The 24,441-nt window shown below is 40.4% G+C and overlaps 1 long non-coding RNA gene across 2 annotated transcripts; it reads left to right on the plus strand.

The window, feature by feature from the left end:
- Positions 1-11,228: 11,228 nt before the first annotated feature.
- Positions 11,229-23,854, plus strand: LOC118212441. Of its 2 annotated transcripts, none has more exons than XR_004762224.1 (3): positions 11,229-11,534; positions 11,888-12,043; positions 23,664-23,854. It is a non-coding gene; the product is annotated as an uncharacterized LOC118212441 (long non-coding RNA). The 2 variants fall into 2 exon arrangements; XR_004762223.1 differs by lacking the exon at positions 23,664-23,854 and adding an exon at positions 13,625-13,786.
- Positions 23,855-24,441: the final 587 nt, after the last annotated feature.

A 24,441-nucleotide genomic window follows, 5' to 3' on the forward strand; every position in this document is an offset into this window, starting at 1 on the left:
CCCCCACCCCACCCCCCCCCCTCCTCCAGAGGAATCGCTGTGATTAATGTGGACTGGGACGTACACAACCTGTGTCGATTATATCAGGCCCGCTGTTACACTTGGTTTCCCCTGAAGAAAAACAGCCTCCGCCTTTGATCCTGGCCGGGGAAATAAAAGCCACCCCAAAGAGAGAGAGAGGGGCTGTGTCTCTCTGCTGATCACTCGCTCGGCGTGCACTGAATATACCATCAGCGCTAATTAGTTGACTCAAGTTCTCTTTTTGATGTCGGCCCAAACAAGTCAGAGGGCCACAGGTCTGTCTGTGGTGGGCAAGCGAGGCCTGATTAAAAGCGTCCCCAGTGTCAGCCTTTTGTATACGAGTGGCCGCCATGGCAACTGTGGAAACTCTCCATTTCGGGAGATGATCAAAAATAGTTTAGTTTCGCATCAATGATGCTATACAAAATGATGGAATACCACTGTGGAATGGTTTTGTGAAAATGCGGTACGATATAGGCTGAAATTAAGTCACAAAGGCATAAATAAAAGCGTGTTGCATAATTTGAGATGTTTCGTAACTTACAAGGCATGGAAACATCCAAACAGACATAATGATTGGAAGTCGTAAAAGCTGATTTACATCTTTGAATCACAGCCATTACCACAAGTGATGTAATACTGTCAGCTCCTACAGTAAGGCCAGAACCTCAAAGCTTCAGATAAATTAAGCACGGTTTTTCTTTTCACTCTTTAGTGTTTACAGGAATGCATCTTTACAAGTTTTCATTCTGGGATCTTCTCTACTGACTCCAGATGTGATAAATCCTGTTTGTGTTTTTTTAATTTAAAATAAACTTTTGACCAGTGACCTCACTATTAATTTGAACTGCTTCAGAGAAATTGCATAATGGGTAAGTCTTTGTTTCCTTACATCTTCCAACAGGCCAGAATCAGCACGCGTAAACTAACTGGAATTAATGCTAAATGCTAAAATATAACACTGGTGCCGGTTGCAAAGCCATTAAACGTACTGGTCTGAAAGTGAGCGGATCTCTAATTGTAGATATGTTTTGTATTTTTATACTGATGTAGGACCTCCATGGTGAGAGGGAGATAAGGATCAATTAGTCTAAGTGGGTTAGTAATCATTGCTAGGGCTTCACATCTTGGGGTCCCAGGGGTTGAGCCCAGCTGTCCTGAGCTACTCCTTGTTTCGGGGCCTCCTTGCAGGCTGAGAGGCTCAAGGATCTGTTTTCTTTGTTGTGATTTTGCCATCAAGGCCTAATCCCACGTCAAACAGCTGACCTCTTTGAAACGGCAAGGTGCAAATCCTGTGGTACTGATGTCAGGTGTTGTCACAAACGTCCAAAGAGTTTAAGGGCTGTCTTTTGTGTGGCTTTTGTCCACGGCTCATGGGGGTCTATTCAGTTTACCCAAGTAGCAGTGGCATTTAGATCAATAAAGGGGCGTCCTTTGTGCATTGAGGTTATGAAATCTCACATGATTAAATGCACAAGGAAAGCCTGTGATTAGCAGTAAGCACTTAGGGTCTAAGCGAACTTTCCCTCTCAACAATAGGGAAAAACGGACTTGATCAGAACTAAAGATGACGGCATCGATGTTTCCCTCGGCTGACTGAAATAAAGATGCATAACTTCACCTTGTGAAGGGAGGCCACGACACACACCACCTGACCACCAGTGAACGTACTGGTACAGAGAACCGTGAGATTTTGGTCAGACCCCCATTTTAAAACAAGCCCTTTTAAAATTCAGAAAGGAGGTAATTTGTTGTATATTCTGTGTACTATATGCAAAAGAGGACCTGTTCATTTAAGCAAATAGCTCTGCATTAATGTGGAGGTTGCCAGCCTCTGCAATCCCCCTCCTCCACCCACCCACATTCAGGAATAAGAAGGTGCACAGGATCGTCCCCCCCCCGTCTCCTCAGAGCTCCAGAGTCAGGTGTCACAGCTTGAAGTGTTTAAAAGTTTCGGGGCCACACACGGTGACAGCACAGCCTCTCACGGCCAACCCCACGACACCGCATCGCCTCCCTCTGCTCCAGCCATGGGCAGCATGGAGACAGGGAGGACCGTGCACGCTAGCCTAGCAGACAAATGTGCTTCACATTAATAGGATACACAAACAGCAGCGGTGTGAGGGCCCTGACATTGCCGTTTGAAGAGTTGCGGCCGATTTCTCAAAGGGAAACCGATTTGTTATGTGGAACAAAAAAACAAATTCTTTCAAACCTGCGATGTATGAATTTCCTTTGATTCGGTGCACTGTCAGAAAAAAGGGGTACAGAAGGGGTCCGTTTTTATCCTCAAAGGTACAATGATCCCTCACTGGGTCATATTTGTACTTTAGAATACTAATTTAAAAGGGTGAAATGTACAATGGGTGTACTTTTGGGGGTACCGCCCCAGTGACAAGCCATTGTACTCCTTTAGGTTAAATTTTAGCCTTTTTTCTGACTGTGCGTTACTGGTATGACATGAAATGTTTAATACAATTTGCCATTCACAGGGAAGTCTTGCGTACAATTCAATATGAACACCAGGAAGCTGAACACGAATTACATACTATGAAAGGACAAATGGGGTAATTAGGGTGGATCTGTCCAATGGGCTGACATTTGAATTGACCATTTGCACTGACTCCTTCAGCTGTGTCCTTTAGCTTGATAAATGGGAAAGGTGATCACACAGCAGATTGCTTTGTTCCTGCAGAGGCTGACCAAAGCATTCTCGCCGACTGAATGTACACACAGTGAGCTCTGGATATTATGGTTTGTCTGTAGTGTCGTTCTGATGAGGACGGATGATTCAAATACTGATTCATCAATGCCATTAATGCAACTGAAGGGCTGTTTAAAACCGGCGTGCTCTCTCCACAGAAATCAGCATGATTACACCAGCGATGTCCCGCACTCGTGAGAGGAACCGGCAACTCCATTTCCCAGTATTAAGGCTGAGCCTGTGACCAAATAATTGGGGACCACCAGTTCATTACATCTGAAAAGCCAATCAAACCCGCTGAAGGGCTCTTCCAGACGCGAGGGAAGCTGCCCCTAACGAGAACTTCCCCTCCTCACAACTGATTAATGGAAGCGGTTCCCCAGCCGCCACAAAAAATGTATTGTGGTGATGGAGATATAAGTTATAGGTGCATGTTGACAAAAGGAGAAAGCCACTCACACACACATTCATTCCTGTGAGCCTCGCAAATATGCTTTGAAACAAAGGGTTTCCAAAAATCACGCAATTATATTGTGAGTGACTTCAAGGCCACACACGCTTGCTTCAAAGGACATCAAGGGTTTAGACAGCTTTTGCTGGTGCCTTTTTCTTTCTTTTTTTTTTTGTTACTGCTGAATATGTGCTAAAGAAGCTCATTGGGTGAGCTCTGCTCTGAATTAAATAGGCAGTGCAGATCTCAACTAGAGGATATATTTTCAAGGAAGGTTTGGAAGAAAATGCGTACACATCATGTTTATCTGTACAGCAACCAGCCAGGGGTGAACTTGCTGTGTTTTTTGTTCAAAGAGGAACTGTGCGTGACAGAATTGCTCCCCTTCTGGTGTTAATTGAAGGATTAAGCAGTCTGACTAAATCTAGAATGAAACACAAATGGTTTCCCAACCATGAGCCCTGCTCTAGTTTTTTTTCTGTTCTGTGCACCCCAGGCGACGCCCTTACATCCACCAACAGCCAGCCAGTCCCAGTTGAATGACTCTCCAAACAAGATGTGGTCCAATGCATTTCTGACAACTTCCTTTTTTGGTTTCATGAAGACGTCAAAACATTTTGTATGTGATGCTTTGAGGAAGTGAAAAAAACACAAGTCGAGAAAACCAAACACAGCTGAGGGACCCAGAGGGCTCGGGATGCTGGGATATTGCAAACGGCTGCTTTTGTACACCAATGTGATTCATCAGTGCTGTTTGGCCATTTTCGGTAACTATTGTTTTTTGGTTTATCATCAACAAACCTGTTTACATTGCCCTTGCCTTTCAAAAACTGAAATTCCTTTTAATCTGAAGTTCAAGATTCAGTGGTAAAAGCCCAAAAATATATTCAGTAATATACAGCTAGTCCTCATACAAATGTTGCTGTAGTGATTGCGAATGGGCTTTTTCCATTGTGCAGAAATTCAGGACGCTCCTATTAACTGCAGCATAGTTCTTGTTGACAGCCCAAAACGTGTTTATTACATTTGTCTCAGCTTTCGAAATGTTTCACACACAGTCATTTCATGTCTGCGGTTGGTTTAGAAATGGTCCACACTTTGATATTTACATGCCAGCCTACTGTATTGTATTTACTCATTTGATTTGGAATTGATAAATGTCTTATTCCTCAACTGTTTGTTATTGTAAGTTGTTATGCCATGAAGAGGACCATTCTCGAGAAATTGGTTTATGTTACGGTCTAAGATCTGACGTGGTGTTTGGTATGAATTTTGAAACCTTATACATATATCAAAAAGAAAAGAGTGAGCCTTAAGTGCTGAACACTTTGCAGGCCTTGCCAATTTTCAAGGCAATTTCCTAACTTGAGAAAAGCAAGGCTGTGAATGATTGCCGCCCTCTTCACGCTAACGATAATAATGTTTGTTCAGTGGGGGAAAGTGGTATAAATGAAAAATGTTCAAGGAAAAAAAACGACACCATTACAAACCACACATTCAACCTACTTTACCCCCAAATTGCGTATTAATCATTGGTGATTGTTGGACACTTCCTTTGAAACGAAGGCTTCGTTAGGTCGTGGTAATCCATTTTCCCCCTGTAAGCTTCTTTGTTCAAGACTTTTCATCTTGGTGTACTGCCTCTGGTCAATCTAACCACTCACAGTGAAAATTACCTCACTATTGCCTGAGAAAGTAAATCACACCTCGAGCGCACACACATCCACTGACACTCTCTTCTGTGCAAATACCAGTAGAACCTAATACCACTCTGAATCTTAACGAAATATCAAAGGGGCAACTGAAACAAAACCAAAATGAAAACATGCATAATGAATTACTGGAGTCACGTTATTCAAGGCTGCACTTTAGGATGAAGGACGAAAGTTCACACAATCCCCAATCTGCAGAGAGTTTGCTAAAGCTCTCAGCCACGGTTGTGTATTTACACACCACGAAATGAGTCATGCAACTTGGATCCTGACTAGGTGCAATTTGAGACACGTTCTTGTGATGTGGTTGGCTCCACTTCTGCATATACGAAATATGTTATATTAATATTTCTAAATATTGACTTGAGGAGAATGGATATGAAGTTTAACTTTAAATTCATTTGCACTGCCCTGGTGAAGAGACTTCTATGGTGGCCTGTTTAAATGGCAGCTGACAGGCAGAGGCTCCTAATGATTCAGCCAGTATAATAAACGGTTTTGGCGGTTGTGGGGAAGTGGAGGTGCTCAGGGGAGAGTGTTTGGGCTCCTGCTTAAGATCTGAAGCACTCCAAGGCTTCATTCACACACGTCTTTTGGATCGACAGCCAAAGAAACAACCTCCACTCAGCATTGTTGTTGTGTTCGTTTTGCACGCACATGTATGATGGAGCCAAGAATGCTTCCCATGTACACAAGGATTTATGCAAGGCAGCAACTGTCCTGCAAGAAATGCCAGCTTAACAATGATAAATGGCACCTTTATTTTTAAATGCGTGATTAATAAATAAAAGCCTTGTCCTGCAATTGTTTCATTTAAGTTAAAAACTTCACAGCCACTTCCCTCTAACTGCCATTTAAAATCAGGTCTGGTTTTTAAGTTTAGCTGCTAAATAAAATGTCACCTTTGGTTTGGGGCAAGATAATCGTTATATCACCTGCAAAATTACATACAGTATACTGTACATCTTTTTAGTAGTTTTCTAGTTGTGAACTATGCTTTTTAGTCACAAACGTAGATCAATGGTAATTAGTATATTAAGCAGTATTAAAATTTTATCCCTGCTCCAATTATGGCTTGCAATCCTAATACGTTTGAAGTGGTTCATTTTAAGAGTAATAATCACAATTGTGTTTATGCACTACATGACTACATTGCATGACTGCATGCAATGAGGAAGTAATCCAAGATGAAGCAAATTCATAGACAGGTCTTGCATTTTCACCAATGTATAAGATACAAATATTAGTCACCCGTAAGGTTTAAAGAAAGCCCTAACAAGAGAAACCTGTGTAACATTACAGTCTGCACATAGTCTGTGCTGGTGTGTGTGCATCCATGCATACATACTTGACTGTGTACATGCATTTGCGCATACATGTGTGTACATGCGTGCGGATACATATGTGCGTGGGGTGTGTGTGTGCGCACCACAGTTTCCGTGCAGGCGTATGCGTGAGGCCCGCACGCATGCATGTGCGAGCGCACGCGGCGTGCATGTGCGGTGGGGTGGGGAGACGCATATCCGGGCAGGACAGCCCCTTTGTCTCTCCCCCTGTAGAAGCGACGCACACGCACGGCCGCTGTCTGCGTGCTTTGAAAGCGCGGAGCCACGTGAGGCTTCTCCTCACCTTCCACCGGGGACAGCCTCAGAAAGTGTGTCATGAAATCACCCCCCCTCCCCCCTCCCCCCTCCAGCACACAGAGCCCTGGACCCCCACCTCGGCTCCCAGTCTGAAGGCTGAATAATGCAGCAGGAGATTCCCTCACTGCTTCCCCACACTCAACGTACGCGCGTCCGCTCGCATCCTGCTCAGCAGGTCTACTCGAGCGGAAGAGCCGGGCTGAAGAACGCTAACTTCTCACCGCGAGTTGCGCACGCGATCGGGGGGCCGATGGTGTGCGAGGCACAGACCTGATGCAACACCAAGAGGTAATGGCCTTAAAACACGGAAGGCAAAGACCAGAGTGGTGCAAACCTCCCCCCGCCATCACCCCCACCCCGTACTATCCCCCACGGAGACTTGGCAACAGGGGTCATTTTGCCGGGGCAAGGTGAAATCAAAGGCACACACGCAATGTCAGAAGGAAAAACCAACACAGCACAAATCAGTTTTTTTAGCTTCTAAAGACAGATTATGGGTCTTTGAGGGCTAGACTGTGGAGTGTGAATCACAACATCTCCCCACCAATGGTTGGATGAGGGCCCATTTAAAATCTGAAGGTCATCCACTTGCTTGTTCTCATGCAAGACTGGTTATGATTTGGTGACAGTGCAGCGGATGTGTGTTATGTGCGGGTAGGCACAGGTCAGGTCCTACCATGTAGTCATTTTAGCGAATTACAGAATGGAATATTTTTTAGAAACGCATTACAAGCACAAGGCTGCATAACACAGTTGTATAAGCTTTTTCATGCATTTTACACACAAACACACACACAGACACTTTTTCTCTCTTTCTCTCTCTCTCTCTCTCTGTCAGTCTCTCTTTGTCTCTGAAAATCTTGGATTTTAAGAATTAATTATTAATGACAAACCTGCTTATGCTTGAAAGCATTTACGCTGAAGAAATTACCGTACCACCATTTTCTCTTCTGGTAACAAGCCTTCCTCTTCTGATAAATGTTGTTAAAACAATCTCATTGAGCGGCCTTTTCAAGAAGAAAGCATTCTGCGTTACAAATGGGTTAAGTCCTGTTTCAAGCTATCTGAGACCAGCAGTTGTGATAACAATCTAATGACTTTACTCTGATTGCCAAGAAGCAAATATACATGATCAAAGTAAATAAAGCAACATAGCACCTTCACCTAAAACAATAAACCCGTTCAGACCATGTGCATTCTGGGAGATTACTCATATTTTTTCATCTAATGAAGACAATATATCATTTTTTTCACACAGACTGGGGCGAGAGCAGGTTTTTGTCAACAGGGGAAATGTAAAGCACCAGGCCCATCAGTTAAGTAAATGAAAATGAGTCGGGTCCCAATTAACCTTTTAACAGTGACTGATTCAGGATCCCCTTTGACTTCTCAACAGACTCGCAATAAAGACAAGGATGTAAAAAAGAGCAGAAACTAACTAACATTAGATAATCACTTTCTAAGCTAGTTCTTGAAGAGAAATTTCAACGGCACTTTTATGTGGGTGAAAAAAATTAAAATATCTAAGAGAAAAGGAGCTGGGAAATGGCCTCTCTTTCCACGCTGGCTTTTGCCGCTCATCCCGGATTAACCGGAATGATCCGCTTCTTTTGCGGAATTTCGTCCCTGATCCCGCCACAGCCGTGGCCATTCCGCGCGCATCCCCGCCGTCGTTACGGCGCGGGGGACGGAGACGGAAGCAGCCCAATGAAAGGGCCCGAAGCAGCAGCGTTTCCCCTCTCCTCTCCTCTCCCAGCCCCCCTGCCTCCCCGTGAGGCCTCTGCTCTCCCTCTCCTCTTCTTTTTGAACCCCGCTCTCCCAGCGGTCCGCGTGTGAATTGTGTGAGGCGCGCAGCGCGGTCGAGGAGCGCCTCTTTAGAGAGAGCAGGTGCCATTGTGGGTGGGCTCCGCACTGCTGGTGGGGGGGCAGGCCCTTCAAGGATCGTCACCGGGGGTTAATATCTGTTTCCCATCTCTCCCAAGTGGCTCTTGTAAGACTGTGCCCCCCATTTATTTTCAAACCCTCACTTATGAAATTACAAGTACTTGAAGGATCTAATGTGGTCTTAATTGTCTTAAGACATTCATAAGGAACTTGCGCATGTTTCAGATTACAATAGGAAACGAATGCACTCTGCAGAACAGAATGTAGACTGTGAAGTCTTGTTGACATGAAAAGGAGAGGGAGTGGCACAGCTATAGACAGACTTCAGAAACACATTTCTCCTTTCAGAATGAAGTGATTGCTTTTTTCCAGGTCCTGGTATTGTACCTGGTGGCGCAATAGATTCTTTGGTAGGAACACAATTAAGATGGCAAACTTATCTTGACAAATTTCAAAACAGGCACCATGGAAACAAACATTTAAGTTTGAAACTCTGAAATGGCTAATGAAATAAAGACAAAAACAAAACCATAAAAAGGAAACGGGAAACAGAAAAAAAAGTTTCATCCACAAAATAGCGTGGACTGGTGTCAGCTTTCTGGCGCTCACTGAAGCCAGCACCTATGAGATTGCACTTAGTTTTATGGGAAACATTTTGCTTTAGAAAATTAAATACTGTGGGAAATTGTTGCAAGGTCATGGTATTTTCCCCTTAATGTTAGATATCAATTACAAGACATGGCTGAATAATGCCAGGCTTTTTAAATTATATACATCGTGTAATAATTCTTACTGTGACTATAACTGCCTGATTCTAACAGTCTGGGACGGGGGGCCTACATCAGTTAGACAGCTCATACCATGTCTGTTTTGTGTACATTAATGAGGTTGTGGCCCTCAAAATTCTATAAAGCAACGTTTTTGTTACATTGATGCATTGTTCAAATCTTACTTGCATCAAAGAATGAGTATGAAAAATCACCTGACCAAATTTGAATGAAAATACTATATTTACTTATTCATTTATTTATTTATTTAGTTCAGTTCTTGTGTGAATGCAATAAGAGACAGCAAAATGAATTCAATCTCTAAAATGCACACCTGAATTTTGCGTAGTGACTGATATAATTTAAAAAATGATATAAGAGGGTCATATAACATGAAAGAAATTAAAGTATTACTGTAACAACATAAGTGCATCATGACATTTATTTGATGTACATATGATGTAAAAATATGATATTTAGCAGCTGGCTTCCATTGTAAATAGTGAAAGGCTGGCACGTGTTTGAACCTCAATAACTGAACTTTTCATGTGCAGCAATCCCTGACCAGTGTAGTGGGATGAGCCTGGGACCATCATTGAAAAATCAGCTTGCATATTTTTACTTTGCCGAAATGGGAAAATGGCATTTATACAGAGATCAGGACTATCTGTTTCAAGCTTTAATATGAACCGGAGGACAAAATTCCTAGACTAGCACGTACCATTTAGTTTCAGTTTTAAGGCTTATTCTGAGTAATAATGATTTTGTACGCAGGTGAAATCAGATGTCTATCATGTCTACAGGACTTGCTTTTTAAAGTGATGGACTACTTAACGTGAATGCACATTCAGATATTAAGAGAATGGCAAAAAAAATACATTAGCAACGAGATGTGTGAGAGAAATGTCAGAAACACTTAAAGAAATTACTGCCTAATCATCCACAATTGCCGTGACCTTGGAAAGCTTAGAATTCTCACTGTGGACTCTGTCTTTTAAATTTTAACCTGTTGACCCATAATTCATAAATTTGGAAATTCCAAGCCACCTTAAAATCACTAACACTTTCTGGTTACAGAGGTTAAACTCATAGACTCAGTTCATTATGGCCCTCTGGGACAAAGATTGATTTGCATGTTTCCAGCTCAGTAAGCAATATACATGAATACGCATGAGATCCCATTACATCAGCAAGGACAACACAGATCCCTCTGGCCACATTGAGGAACAAATATTATGATGTATAAAATGTAATGTAAAAAATATAAAATGAGATTAAGTAAATGAAAAAATCGCTAAAAGTGTAAGTGTAAAATCGTAAGTAAGTGTAAAATCGCTAAAATATTGGACAATGCCGGAACAAAACTGCGTATGTGTCTTGGTTTAAACATTGACTGAGGGCACCATTTAATTGGTGTGCGAGTGTGTGTACGTGCATGCGCGCGCACGAGTTCGCATGTGTCTGTACGCTCATTAAGCATGTCCAATGTATCAGATTTGTTCATACTTAGGCCTAATATACAACTAATAAGAACTCATCTTCTCAGATACCTTTTTGAAAACGTATTCAGATCTTTAGTTTGCCACATTTTTTCCTCAATGTCTCATTACCAAGCACTAAATAAACGTAAGAGGTAATCTATCCTTAATTACACTTACCCTTACAGTGTCTTCAGTGGGGAAGTCGTGGCCCGTAGCTCTGTTCATGCTGCTGCTGTTTTCCACAAAAGTCTAGGGATTCAGTTCAAATAGGGAAATTCACGTTATCGCCATTTATAAAATCATTTGGAAAGTTCTTGGAACCTCTGCCGTCTTATATTTTTAATTTTATTTTTCGGGTATTTTTAGGTGTAACGTTTAAAAGTCAAATGCGACATCTTGTCTTTCGTCAAACCCTCCCACCATTGTAGTCTTGATTTTAGATTTGTTGGGTTTCATTCATTGGCTGAGAAGAAATGCAATTTACCTTAATTACTCCCGCGCCCAGTTCATTTTCCCCATCGAGGTGGGGAGCCTGTGACGTGATGTGACAGATGTTTTCTGATTTCCCACCGCGATCGCAGCGCTCTGACAATCCCTTTGCCAGCCGCCGCTGCTTAATTAGCCTGCCCACGACTTACACTGCCAGAAAAATGTGTTTTTAACTTGTGCGCAAATTTTTTGCGGTGTTTCCCCTCTGTTGGAAACAACTGGTTTCCCAGCGGCCTTCTAAGGAACGCCTGGGCGTGCTACCCTGTGTAGCCAGCATGCACGACATCTGTAACTTGATGTTGGAAATGTCTGCAGGCTGGAACACACAAGAACAAGTTTGCATCGCCAGAAGGACTGTGAAATGCGCCTTTAGGACTTTACGGTAAGTAGGCTAAGCGAGAGCTGCACAAGGGCGCGGTAGCCAACCGACTGTTGAAGATATTTTTGACTTGCCTTACCAAACAAGTGAACCTAGTATACAATTAAACAGAAATTGTTTTCAAAACGATGTTTTCATGTAATGGTTGTTAATGCACCTTGCCAATAGGGATGGAAAATCAATTTAATGTTCTGTATTAAAAATCCATTGGAATTCTAAAATCCTAAAAACGCAAATTAATTTAGAAAAGGGCATTCTAACGGACGGCCTTTTGTCTGACGTTTTTGAATTTACACTTCCACGTCCAGATAAATCCACACCTATTCACTTTCACTCACAGTATTCTCCATATTCAGCAGATTTGTCCTCAAACAACAAGGGAAACCAAGGCTGGGACAATGGCACCGATGCCATACGATCAGTGCCTTGCTAAGTACCACTTAAGCCACGCCACCAGCGAGAACAAGCCTGTCTATTGATCAGAAGCTTCTGTCAGAGCTGCATCTGCTGAGGTAAGACCACCAACTCTCCTATAGTCCTGATGCAGTGGTCCGCAGTTTCAAGGGTAGGCAGGTCTCAGTATTCTACTTGCACACCCTCATTAGTTAATGATGAGACTCCGGTGGGAGAGGTCTCTTTTTTGTGTCTTTGTGAGCATACAAACCCCTTCCCCCAGCCAAACACACCTCCAATGGGTAAAAGGGAATCCTGCAGAAGGAATGTTGGAGGTTACTCCCCTCCTGGATCCCCAGATTTATGGGGACTTAATAACACTGTAGATGCACCAGTATATAATGGGATCCCTTATGATTTTGCTGCAGGTGACCCTGCATTTATCTGTCATTCAACCACATTCCTTGAGTATTTCAGGAATTTTAACATATCACTTAGTAAGAATGCAGGATTATGCAGTATAATTTTAAAAAAATTAATTTTATGTAATATTACGGTTTGTAGTCGCACAACATTTCTTAAATTGAGGTGTGTTTCATTTGGGTTTATGGCATCCGCTAATCACAAGGGATGCTAAATGCATTTTTTGGAGCAGCAGTTATTCTGTTAAATCCCTTCGAAGTGGTGACAACCCATTAAAGCTAAATAATTTATTTAAAAAATAATAGTGGCAAACACACAGCGGCGTACTCGGAAGGTACGCTTGGGGAAATTTGGGGAAATGACAGAACATAATAGCAGTAAAAGTAAGGGAGAAAGTCCAAATGGGAGACTTCATCTGCCCTTGGCACCAAATAGTGAATGAATCATTCAGTCCTTTTTATTACAGAGACCAGTGCACTGCACAAAACCTCCAGCATCCAGAAATAAATGTAATCTATCTCCAATTTGCTTAAAATTAATTGAATCCTCTTATATTTCAGAAAAAAACTAAATCCAATTTCAGAAATGTTACTTTTTTATGATCCGTAATTGAAAACGTAAGCTTCATTAAAGATAAATCTGTTGCTGCTTATGGCTCCAACTGCCAGAACTCTGCAGGAAATTCTGAATCAGAAGTACGTGATGTAAACTAAACCCCCATATTGTTTTGAAAATGATCTATATGAGCCCGTTTAACCTAACCATAAAACATTGATCCTTAGTGAAACATAAAACATCGATGTTCAGCAATGACGTGTGTTAATATTTAATTAAAGTACTATTATTTGCCTTATTAAAACAGGGTACCATACCTGATTGAATTTTGTGGGTCTCTCCAAACAGGAGAATCTGTTTAATGACTAAATATTAATGTGAATCCCTTCATATCAGTAGGTCCAAGACTAGTGAATATTGGGTAACTGTCCAATGCAATGGGGGGTTTTGACCTGCAACTGAAAGAATGCTTTTAAAAGTGTGTAAATTTGTAATTCAGTGACCACAGACTGTTATTTGTGTCTCCATCAGCAAACTCAAACACTATCTAGTTAGAGGTTAAAAAAAGAAAAAAAGAAAAAGAAAAAACACTGGGGAATGCCTAGAGGGAGAAAAGAACTCTTTTTTTTTTTCATGAGATAGAACCCCAGAATGGGGAGATCTGAGGAGACAGTTTGCTTCCTGTTTCTCACCATTTTTCTCCCCGGCCCTGCGCCCGACAGAAGTGGGGAGCTCTAATTACGCACAGAAGAGCGCGGAGACAGCTTCCATGTGGGGACCGGGCTCCTCTCTTCCCCCTTGGTGGTGCGCTCCTCCGGAGCAGAGGGTGTCGTAATTTATAATGTGGCCCCGTAATGCGTATGCCTGCTGCATCCTGGGACGTTCTCGTCTGACTGCGCCAGCGTGCGCTGGTGGTCCCCCCCGGCTACACCTCCGCAAGCAAGGAAAACATTTTCTTATGCCGTTTTTAAAGGGAGAAAGCTGCCAATGACAAAGCTATTTAAAAAGGGGTCCATTATGCTGCAAGACATGTGATGTCTATGAGGACCACATGTTGCTCAGTCAATAGGGGGAAAAGTGCGTCTCGGATGACTTGTGGCGTTTTTTCACAGAGCAGAAACCCAGTGACGCACACACACACACACACACACACACACACACAGACATGTCTGTGTGGACTGCCTTGAAGAATAGTGGTTGGTGGGCTGTGGTGATTCCACATTAAAAAGTGAATATTGCGTACACACACATTCATGCATACTTAGGCACATAGAAATGAATCTATATGCACCCATTTACTGATGGTTAAACAAGGCTCATTGTTTTATGTTGCAATGTTGGTATTTCTTCCTAATAAAATTTTGTCAAAGTCAGATGTACTTTTGTTGACACTGAATAGAAATTTCACACTTTTAGGTTCAGTGGTATTCAACTATAATGTGGAGATGTGTGTTCCTGTGATCTGTATTTCCATATGTGCTTTCTCCAAAATAGTTTTATTTAAAATGCTATATCAAATATATAATTCAACTAGAAAGATTAAGTCAACTCTGCAAATGGTACAAATCACATTTATTATAAAAAAAAGAGATGTGCGGACTAAGACATTAATAGTTTCTTCCTTTTATCTCCGATTCATCAGAGTGGATGAGGGCAGTCTCCCACACAAGGGATGTAGGTCCTTACCAGCGTGGTTTTTAGTGTTCTTACTGGAAAGCACTGTGTGGTTGAGGGGAAGGCCACACGAGACCACACTGTCTGCCATAATAAAATTAACACCCATCTCTTAGTGCTCAGTCCTAGGCAAATGTAATTTATTTTGCGGCCTGATTGTTTTCCTTCGGCTGTAAGTAGGGTCTGTGCTGATATACTGTAGCATCAGCGGGTAGATGTCTCTCATTTCTGCTTTCCCACCAGCTTTTTACTGATGTGTGTTTTGAAAGGCATGACGCGACCACACGTGACCCGCGTAACTGCTTGATGACAGTCCCCGAGATCGAGTGTGCCCCGCCCTTATTCTTATATAGCGCTGTGTGTATAATTTCATTCATGAAACACTCGTAATCTTTATTTTTGCGAGGCATAAATATAAGCATGTGCTTTGCTTTTATTCAGTTTTTTTTTTTTGGTTATTTTTTGAAGTACAGATCGCACTCGTGCCATTGAGTATACTTCTGACAGTGGATTTCTTTGTGGTTAGAGTGCATACGCTCTAAATATCCTGTTGAACCTAATCAGGAATGTTATGATGATGTAATAACCTGAGGAGCAAATCAATCCAGGGATGTGGACTACGAAAACAAACCAATCAACAGTTTTTGCAATCAGCGTATGGCATAACAGGATGACTGTTGTAATGTCTTCTTCTAATTAAAAGATCTGGCCGAAGTATGTTTCCCCCCCCCCCCATAAATTATCTATTTCAGTCCTACGTCCCATGCTGCAGTTGGCAAAGAGCACTGAGATTGTGCAGGCCTCAGTACTGTACTGTATGTGGAAACACAAGTACAGAGTGTCGTCACTGTGTATTTGAGTCTGCCACCCTCAGAGAAGGGGAATGTTATCATACCACCCAGACCTGTGAGCGTTCGAATTTCAATGTCTTCGGTAGATGTAATTAAGCTGAATGTTGTCCTGGTTACACGTTCTATGAAATGCAGTGTAGCCAGACGGTGCTTTCTGACTATATGTGGGCTTTATTAATTAAAATAAGCAGTATTTTGACTCCCATAAAAAGCACAATTACAGTGATGTCATCACAAAGGTGTGCATTTCTATCAGTGTCTTAAATATAACATGCTTAATTCAAGCCATTAATATTGAAATATAGACTGTAAGCTGCAGTGAATATCTGTTGTTAAACTCATTACTTTTTGTCTCTGTAATAAAAAGGATTGAATGCTTCAGCCATTATTAGTTGTAAATTTGTCTCATGCTGTGCATCTGCACACACACACACACAAATATATACACACATGCATACACACACGCGCACACACACAAATATACACACACATGCATACACACACACACACACACACACAAATATACACACACATGCATACACACACACACACACATGCAGATTTGATGTAACTGGTGTTAAAATATAAGCCCAACGGCTATCCAAAAAAAAAAAAAGCTTCAAGAAGGTCATCAAACATGTTATAGTTAATAAGACAAAGATATGACTAATGCTTTCCTGGTTTTCTGTGTGATCATGGGCTATTAAGCAATAATACCCAATAGTTTCTCTTGCCAAAACTGTTGGCTTACTCTGTACATTTCTTTTCCAGAAAATAATTCCATAAGGCACCCTACTTCGTGAAGGGCCAATGTACCCCAGTGTACTTTTTCAGTCAGTTTTGACATGCATTTTCCCTAAGGAGTTACATACTTCTCTCCAATTCTAGCAAGGGGCCTGCTTACTAAACAAGCCAAAGTGTTAAAATTTGCCTTTCACAAGTGTTTAACCTATGCACTGTCAACCTGTCACTCTTTAATAATGTACAAAAGCCCTTTAATAAATATTTAAGCTTTCTTCATAGTTAGTGCGGTTTATTCAACAGTCAAAATAATGTTTCTGTATTCGTTATAGCATGTTAAACCCTTAAACTTCAAGATGATTTAGTTGGACCAGGTTGATAAAAGTCAGTTTCAGGGTGAACATTTTAAGTCTTGTGATACTTTTAGTGTATGTGTGTGTATGAATACTCAGGAAAATGAAAAGTAGACCGCTTGTATTTTAGAGATATTTACAATACGGTCTGTCATCATACTGGACGTGACAGAATAAAGAAATAACTAATGCCGTAATCAATAATCTCGCTCTCTTTGAACCATTGAAGAAATGATCTCCTGAGAGATAATTCTTGGAACTGTATCAAGCACATCAATTTATAGTACAATTCCGAAGGCAGATGGGTCGTAAATGTCATATAATTCACTAGCATTGGTTCAGTGAGCCCAGATTCAGGTTCCTAGATTGTTTTGAAAGGAGCGCACAGGAAAGCAAACACATTAATCCTCAAAGGTTCATAATATCATCTTGTCATAACAAGGAATAGGTTTTTTTTTTTCTGTACCAAGTCTTCAGCCAGTATTAACTACAGATGTCAAGCTGATCAGGGCGTAAACACTGGCTCCAATTATATCTAAATGTTTAAATGTCCTAATGCAAAAAAGCTGAGGATATTTACCCAGCTGCTTGGTAAATAAGCTTCTTAAAGCCAGTTAATGCTCATAAATGCCCACCAATTGCACCAGATATGAGACCTTTATCTCCTAGTTTTTGGAGTCAATGTAATGTTACAACATGCTGTATCCTCATATCTCATCATTAGCCTCACATGTGATTGAATGTGTTTGCAGACACAGAGCGCTCTCACTGTGCATGTGCAGAACATGCAGCGAGGCTGACGGGGGGAGGATAATCCATATTTATTATTCCCTGCGTGGTGGGAGTGTTTTGATGAAATAAAGCGGAGAATGATGTGGAGAAGCCGCAGAGAGGTCAGCGCAGAGCTGAGCAGTCTTGGGCTCTCTCTCCGCGGTGACCAGCCCTGAGACTGGATCGCGGCCACCCAGCAGCATTTTGTCTGCCAGAGCCCGCGTCCCCACAGTCACCGTGTAGGGAGTCTCCGGGGAGATTATCGAGCGCTTCCATTTTCACTGCAACAAGCTGCAGGAACTTTGTTTTTTTTTTTTTTCCATCTCTTGAATATCACTGTTTTCCCAAGGGCGGCTCAGTAGCACGTGCAATTTTAGGAAAAATGCAAAACATCAGATGGACAATTTACATAATAAAATTTATCAGTCTGACTTCTGACTTTGTGGGTAAAAATATAGACCATGCTAAGATGTCATTTAGTTGTGTTATTTATCCATAACAAGATGAAGCCAGTGAACAGATGGGTGATATTAAAGTGTTTGATATGCCTAACAGAAAGCTTCACATCAGAAGTACACATGTAAAGGCAGATTTCTCTATGTCCCTGACATGGGGTGATGTGTATACAGACACTGTACTGTTGTATTAATATCATACCGTTCAACTGGCAGTTGTACAGCCTCTGGCGATAGGCTTAAAGAATAAGTATGAAGAACAGCTGCGGTATTCTATTTAGCATTTTAAGCATTGAATGTTGAATGCTTTCCATGTGTTGGAAGTAAACATAGGTCACCATTACTATATAAGGTCACTTTTGGGTTGATTTTTTTCTTACCTTTCAGAAAAAAAACATGCAAGTGAAGTTAGTCATCACAAAACACATTTGTCAATGGACATTGAGGTTCTTTATAAGACCTGACTGAAACTTTAAATATTTTCTTATGCTACTGTACACATGGAATGCACCTCTGACATCTTCACAGAATGGCAAAATCAGAGCAGCCCTGCTCTAAGTAACCAAATCTGTGCAGTTCTACCTTTTGAACTTGTTTTGGGCAATCAAGTGTTTGTACAATCATGGAAAATTATCTGAAGGTGAAAAGTATTACCATATTGGCTGTATAAGGAGTAAGAGAGAACCTTGTATATGGATTGTTCATGTGAAGTAATGTTCAGAGTGTTTTCATGTATAGCATGGTGCTGAGTGACAAGGGACAAAGGGTCAGATGATCCCTCAATACTTATATTATTTATGGTATGTATCTGGTCAAGCCAAACATTTAGAATACTGGTGGCAAAGTATCCAAAATTAGTTTAAGAATGTCATGACTATAATGGCCATTCTCTGGTTCAGGCTCCGATCCATTATGTGTGGCACTGCATTAATGCATCAACTGGATGTGCCACAAAGGAGCCATTTCATGAGTTTTTAGAGAATCCTAGACTTATCACCTTTCCAGCTGCATAACAAACGTGGCTTTCATAAACTACCATTGCTCTGTGCAGTTAAAGCTTTGTTAAATGTGCATTTTCAATACATAACGATGTTAAATGTATGCTACATACATCAATTTTGAAATAAAAAGTTGATATATATGATAGAGAATGGTCATGTTTCAAATTATATTTGAACATTTGAAACCTTTATATTGAAATTGTTATTGCTCACTTTAGCCACTTTCATCTTGAATGAAATGACATGACATGAATGAAATGACAGTTCTAGGAGTTCAATGAAAACACATCTTGCTTGCTGTACCCAAGAGGAGTGTTTTCGCTGTTGTTGAGCTTGTTGCCTTTGTTTGTGTTGAGAGGAGGTGATTGAGTACACAAAATGTTAATCAAAATAAGGTGGACTTCAAGAGGAGCTGCCATTCATCACTGGCAACGGCAAGGTGATGCTAACAATCGCACAACAGCACAGGCTAATTCCTCATGGCGGGACATTTATGCTTTTTCTCTGCAGTTTGTTTTGTCAGGGTATGGCCAATTTTTAACCCTACTCCTATACTTCCTCGTCTAATCCAGAACATTTATTGTATAAATACAATTTCAAAGTTATTATGTAATTAAAATCATGTTTCACTGCTGCAGACTTCAAAGGAAGGGCTGTTTCCTCAGACATTATTTGCCGCTGATGTAATAATTTCCCTGGGATATTTAAAATAAACACATTAGCGGAAGAATTCTAAACTTGTCTCAAAGTATACACCGGGTTTTTGACTGGCATAAGTCAACGCCATGATGCAGTGATGAAACCTATCACTGGCTTAATACATTTCCAAACTCCCATGCAGTGTAAATTATAGGATAATAGGGTGCAGGCATTGGTGGGCTCTGTTTATACAATCCATTTCTTCACTCAAGTTCCCATTGCCTTCCCCTTCCCTTTGCTGTGTGTGGTGGTCCTCTGATCCTGCTGACCCCAGCCATGTGGTTTCACTTTTTCTTCTGATCTCAATTCCATGACCAGCGGGGAATGAAATACAAATTGAATAGTAACCATTCACAGGCCACCCTTTTCATACTGCCGTTAAGCTGTCTTTGTCTTGTCTGGGGGGACTAAAGATAGATGTTCAGTATTTTACAGGTTCATTTTCAAAGCCTGTTCATTGCACAGTTCCCCGCAAACGGTTTCCCAAAGCATATCTGAACGGACGTGTTCCTTGTCGCCAATTCAAATGACCCAATGACCAAACATGCCCCCCCTTTAAAGAAACAAACTCAAACAAAGAAAACCCTCCATTGTTTTTTATGCTCTATTTAACATATAAATGGGGAACCACACCAGGTGGATGGGCACCTCTTTTTTTCACCAATCGGAGATGTGGAATTCTGTGGCTGCGGGTACTTTTATTATTTTAGTTAAGGTAAAGGTTTCATTAGACCCTGTAAGCCCCCCTTTTGAAACTTGGCCCTTTTTGTGAAGCTCGCTGGACAGCAGCCGCTTGCAAGTGGCAGGGTGTGTTTATTCAGCTTTTATTGGAAGACGTGGTTTGAAGAAGTTAAAAAGACCCCTTTTGTTGTTTTTGGGCTTCATGTTTTCTCTGGAGTTCGTCCACGTGCAGAGTTCGTTCTCAGCGCCGAAACCACGTCCAAGAACTTGAGAATAGAAACTCCCGGCTTTTTCGCTGAAATCTCTTCGTATAAGGAAGGAAGACAGCGAAGCAGGCTACTCGTGTTTTGTGCAAACAAATACCGGAGCCTGCACTGTTTCAGCAGTACATATCCTTTCCTTACATTTGCTTTCATTGAAAGTTATATCATGGACGATTCCCATATGGAAACGGTCTCTATGAAACATCGACTGAGCTATGTCCTGGGGGTTTTATGCACATACAATAATGTTGATACAGCAATAACCTTATTAGGACCAATGATTAGATCCATTGGGCATCACTGTGTTTTAAAATCGGTTACATTTTTCCTTGGTCTTTTCTCACTGCGACCAGGGTACCGCTCTTCAGTTAAATAATGTGGAAAAATAGGCCCATTGTTTTTATAATTTTATTAATTGATTTTTTTTTCTTGTCCAGTGAATCTTTTTGTAGTTTCTACATTAGAAAGAAATGACGCGATGTTCATCACCTGCTTCACATTAAAGTTTCACGCATTTTTCCTTCTTCTTTTTTTTTCCCCTTAAATGATTCTTGTAAACTTTGCTTCGTTTACTTAGCCTGGCTTTCATTGCAGCAGTTTTGCACGGTTTACCTTTGTTTAGTTTATTAACCCACGGGGTTACTTAAACTAAACATCCCAGCCAAATACTTTGGCTTTAGGTTTCAGAGTTTTTAACAAAATTCTTTATGTGTAGCTGAAACTGATGGGGGTAAGGGTGTTGGAGTTTATGGTCCACATTTACAAACCGTTACGGCTGTCAGTAGGAAATAACAAGTGGAATAAGTGACATGTTAATCAAAGAAACATTTGTGCAAAATTCCACTTATTTTAAACTCCAAAAAATAATGTCCAAGAACTTCTGTTACTTCTGAGTGAAGAGTCCATTCACTGAAGGTTATTGAGAATATATGGTTATATATTTAGTTTGCATACATAAACAAGATTTTTGGGGGCTTCTTAATAGGTTACTTTTACTTCTTAATTGAAACCAATACATGGGTTTTTTTCTGTGACTATTATGTAGACATTTTGAGTAATTTGGGTCAAAAACAGCTAACAACAGGTTGTCCTTGGATGGCTTTTTGAATGAGGACCAATTTTACTTCTGAATAGCATTATCAAATATTCCGCTGTTCATCATTACCGTACACGTAAACAATACTGAACAGATAGAACTCACTGCATTGGGGATAACCTCCATGATAACTGATCCCATTGCATCTTTAATAGAGCATGTAGGCACAGAGTAATTTGAGCCCCTCGCTAATAGAAATAGTTTCTGACTGATCTGAGGTGCCACGGGGGAAACACGCCTGTTTTTAATTGTTCCATTTTACTGCAACAGTATCCAAAAAAGGACCAAATTCGGCTATTTGTCTCCTCCGCTGAATTCCCATGCTCTGAGGCTGCAGCTGGGAGCGCACTGGAGCAGCGCTCATGGGTGGTCTACCCCTCTTTGCCTCTCATTTTGTGGTTTGTGCCCTACACCGCGGCGGCTTTCAGCTGGAATTACACAGGTTTTCACTTCACACCGTAACACATATTAGCTTGTGCTGGGGGGGGGGGCTAACTATTAGCCATAACTGTCTGTTTTGTGTCGTGCCCATCTCCTTTATTTTAGTTTTTCGGTCACTTGCTCAATATTCTGTATTTTATTTTTTTAACAAGCATTTTGTTTCTGCAGTTGCTTTTAGGCTTATGTTTGCTTTTTGATTATTTAGTATTAAAAAGCAAATTTACAATCAAATGGATCATGTGGAATATAAAATAATTTGGAATCTTTAAATGGACAAATGCACATGTGGCAGCATTAAGCAGAAACATTCTGAGATTCCAGTTGTTTCTGTTTTAGTCACATAATCACATTTATATGAACTTCTCCAAACACACTCCAGTGATCTTGAGCTATGTTTTTGTACTTCAGCAAGTCATCAACAAACATTCTGTACTTACAGTGTTAGACAAAGTAGGCTGTAGAGTTGTTTTTGACTTCAAAATTTAGTTTTAGTAGTTCAGTAACTATGCATGGTACTGTAATGTGAAATAGTGATGCAAAATCCTTAAGCCTGCCTGGAACGTTTTTGTCCACTGAGAGAGGGGGAGTGGATGTGTGTGGTAGGCTTGGTTAAATATTGTTCTATAATATGCATTCTTTCATTCCACAGCAACACCCAAGGAGTAGTAATCTGCAATTACATTACCATTTCAAAATGGTGAAGGTAGACTGTGGATCAAATACAACATGTGTGTGTGTTTAATCATTGCTAGATTTATACGTTTAGCCAAGGCCTATGTTAGGCATAAGAAGCTTAGATTATCTAAACCACAATGCTTTGAGTTAAAAACATTACTGCAGCCTACATCTGTTGAAGCATTGGAGTGTTGTCGCTTTTTAACATTTGTGGGAATTATCTAGAAAGCAGACCAGACATTAAAATTAGGGTGGGCACTTCGGGTGTGGTCCGCTGAGAGGAACAGGCCTACGTCTTTTAGCCAACAAGGTTCTCTTCAGTGAAGACTAAGGAGCAATTATCCCATTTACCACAACGTTTGTGTACAAAGCTAAGGTCAGACCGAATGTCAGCTGAAATTTTCTCCCATTTACAAAATAAAGGGATCATTATGAAGGAGATGGAGTTTCGTGAAGAATACACAAATAATTTTCCTTCCAGCAAAATTCCATGACACTTTGTTCTGAGAAATGCATCACGACAGCCAAGACCAATTCAAGCTCTTTATAGTGAAGCGCTGATGTTGTTTTGCTTCTTGAAGTATATAGTTAGCTCATGTTCTTCGCAATTCAGATCCTATGCAATTTCTTTGAACTGTTAAATGCTGTTACCACAAATTGCATGTTTACTTTATTCAAGTGTTTCAATACACACAAAGGTGTGGCACCTGCTCTTTGACCCTTATTTAATACATACATACAAATACAAAAATATGTTTAATAAACTTTTTATATGAGACATTTTTAAAGTATGTATTTATTTTGTTTTACTTTGTATTTGATATTTTCCTTCTCAAGTAACTGGGTAAAAAAACAGGTTAGAGATCAGAAATGGCCTATAAGTGCTTCAAATATTAACACTGTCCATAATAACCTTCCTATAACAGGAGTTCTCAAACAGTGCTCCCACTAACTGGCAATCAACTTCAAATAAAGTGCTAAAATGCATTTCATAGGCTTAGCAAGGTCGCACAGATGCTCATTTTCTTTATTGTTTAACTGAAGTGTGACACATTTACAGGTCCATAATGGGGGTGAAGGTCTGGCTTTGGGTGGAGCTCTCTTAAGCGTCAGGAGCAGGATGTCGAGTAAATGTGTGACCTGCAAAAAGTGAGGAAGCCACCTTTCCGTAACAGGTACAAAGGCAGATTTAGTATTGAATACGTAAAACATTGGGCTGTCAAATTATTATTTGAAATTATTGTTAATGATGTTTGTATTATTATTACCATTTATTTTTATTCGTTTGCTAGGAGTCGAGGTATTTGTAGTATTAGTAGGGCTACTAATAGGAATAGTTTTTTTGGTATTGTTAGTATATTAGCTAAATGCTAAAAATAAAACTTTTTAAAAAAATACTGTTTTTGAAATTTGCATGAATGTTTTCAACTGAGTTATTTTTTAAACAAACTATGAAGAAATAAAATACATATTACCAACATAAGGTTCAATCTTTCCTGTATAGCCATACTTTCAGTACAGCCACAAAGAGCTCTTGACCACTAAAAACACTACATCCAAAGAAACCAATATAATAAACTCTGGTCTAACTTTGGTCCCTGTAACATCAAATGACACCAATAAATAAATAAATAAAAATAATCATTTAAATGGCACAAAAGCATAGTGAATATTTTTGGTAGATCTTTTTGTTTTCTTCATCTGTTCACTCAAAATTTTTTCTAAAAATGCCTAATAATAATAATTCTGGATAAGGAATTGCCCAGTAAAATTATATAATTTAATCATAATTTATATATATATATATATATATATATATATTTATAAAATATTTTGTA

The sequence above is a fragment of the Anguilla anguilla genome, chromosome 14 (assembly GCF_013347855.1).
Source record: "Anguilla anguilla isolate fAngAng1 chromosome 14, fAngAng1.pri, whole genome shotgun sequence".
Lineage (NCBI taxonomy): Eukaryota > Metazoa > Chordata > Actinopteri > Anguilliformes > Anguillidae > Anguilla > Anguilla anguilla.